The sequence below is a fragment of the Sturnira hondurensis genome, unplaced genomic scaffold (genome assembly GCF_014824575.4).
Source record: "Sturnira hondurensis isolate 20B ecotype Veracruz unplaced genomic scaffold, ASM1482457v3 Scaffold0022179, whole genome shotgun sequence".
Taxonomy (NCBI): Eukaryota; Metazoa; Chordata; class Mammalia; order Chiroptera; family Phyllostomidae; genus Sturnira; species Sturnira hondurensis.
Genome location: NW_028094810.1, coordinates 2350491 through 2352603, shown reverse-complemented (window position 1 = coordinate 2352603; position 2113 = coordinate 2350491). Strand labels below are relative to the sequence as shown.

The 2113-nt window shown below is 40.2% G+C and overlaps 1 pseudogene; it reads right to left on the bottom strand.

Moving 5' to 3' along the window:
• Nucleotides 1-259: 259 nt before the first annotated feature.
• Nucleotides 260-1860, bottom strand: LOC118978818 (obg-like ATPase 1; annotated as a pseudogene).
• Nucleotides 1861-2113: the final 253 nt, after the last annotated feature.

Sequence of the window (2113 nt, the reverse complement as noted above, 5' to 3'; positions counted from 1 at the left end):
TTGGTTTATGGGACGATGCTTCAGCCAGCTGAGCCACCTGGCCAGGGTACAAAGTTGTTCACATTAGTGAGCTTGCATTTTATTGGAGATACACAGTATTTTAATTTTAAAACAAATAAAAATTTGTTTGTAGAAGATTCCCATCCCCCCACTTTTGTCCCTTCAGTTTTCAAAAATTTCAACTTAAAAAATCATATACTTTTTTTGGAGATTGTACATTGTTCTGTGTAATAAGTAAAATTTATTTCTTCCTCAGTTCCTAAAATATATTAAATTCAAAGAAGATAATATTTCCATCTTCAACAGTATAATTTCTGCCTTGTTGTCTGTACTTTCCAGCATCCTTGACCTCATTTCAGAAACTTCATCTTTAAAGTTTCATATTTCATTACTTCAGCCATAATGAATCCTCGTTCAAAATCTGTGTGAATCTTTCCTGCAGCATAAGGAAACTCATGCCTTTCCTGGGTCTGTGCACACACTTCACCTGCACCTGCAGTGAGTAAGTCTGCTAGTTGGAGTGCTGCAGACCCAGCCCCAATGATCTTTGGCAAAGTGTCTCATGTCCCACTGGCTTCCAGGCACTTCTACCTCTCCTCCAAATTCAATTCTTGCAACTTAATTCCACAGCTCCACTAAAAGGAATGATCAAAGCCCCTGGGCCATACTTGTCCACTGACTCTTGAATTTTTATCAACCATTTGTTTTTCTTTCTAATGTAGTCTTTTTTAGAAAGATTAACCAAGTAGACCACTGGTTTTGAAGTCAGAAAGAAGTGTTTACTCAGTTCTCAATCTCTTTGTCATTCCATTCATGATAGAAGCAAACAGGTTTCTTTTGATCTATAACCCAGGATTTGACCTTGTACATTTTGTCACATTCAGGTTTTAGTTTTTTACTTCCTCCTCTCACAGCCACTTTTCCTAGTTATCCATAATGGGCCCGGTCATTTCCTTATCTTTGAGCTGGAGCTCTTGGTCTCAAAAATAACCTTTATTTCCTTCAGCATCCATGATATCATCTTCAAAAGCACGTGTTAGATAAAGATTCTATCACAGGCATAATATGAGATAAAAAGACGTTTACCATCCCTGCCTGCTGTGGCTCATTTGGTTGGAAGTTGTCCTGTGACAGGCAGGTTGTAGGTTTGGTTCCCAGTTGGGGCACATACCTACTTTGTAGATTCCAGCACAGATCGGATCCCCAGTCTGGGCAGCCAATCAGGTTTCTCCCTTCCCATCTCCCTTCTTCTCTCTGAAAAAAAGCAAATAAAAATATCCTTAGGTAGCCCTGACTGGTGTAGCTCAGTGGATTGAGCACGGGCCTGCAAACCAGACGATCGTGGTTTGATTCCCAGTTAGGGCACATGCCTGGGTTGCAGGCCAGTTCCCAGCAGGGGACTCAAGGGGAGGCAACCATACATTGATATTTCTCTCCTTCTCTCCTTCCTTTCCTCTCTAAAGATAAATAAATAAAATCTTTTTAAAAAATGTCCTTAGGTAAAGATTAAATATTTTTACCAAAAAATAAGAGGCATTTACTAGACATTGTCCATTGTATGCCCTTTTACCAAGACCAGCAATATTCACCACATTTAGAAGGGCAGGAACTTCCCTTGCTGGTTTGTGGTATTGGCAAAGAAAAGCAACCCTTTCTTTTGGCACAGGTACTCTGTTCTCATCAGGATCAGTAGTGCAGAATGGGAAGTTTTCTACTGAAGCCTGTCTATTGGCTGATACCCTGAAGAAGATAGACTTCCCAACATTTGGCAATCCAACAATAACAATTTTCAAGGAGGTTCCAAATCTTCCAATGATTGGGGAGTAGTTTAATTTCATCACCTCCTTTTTTGGGGTTCATGGTGTTGGGCCAGGTGATGGCACAGTGGCAGCAACAGACACATCCTACTCAGAGTGGGATACAGAGAGAAAGGAAGAGAGAGAGAGCAAGCCCAACATATTTCTTCTTACGACTTCCAGTACCTGTCTAGTGTCTTTTCATTTCAGCCTGAAGAGCTCCCTTTAGCATTTCTTGTAGGGCAGGCATACTGATAATAAACTCAGCTTTTATCCAAAAATGTCTTAATTTCTCCTTCACGTTTCAAAAATATTTT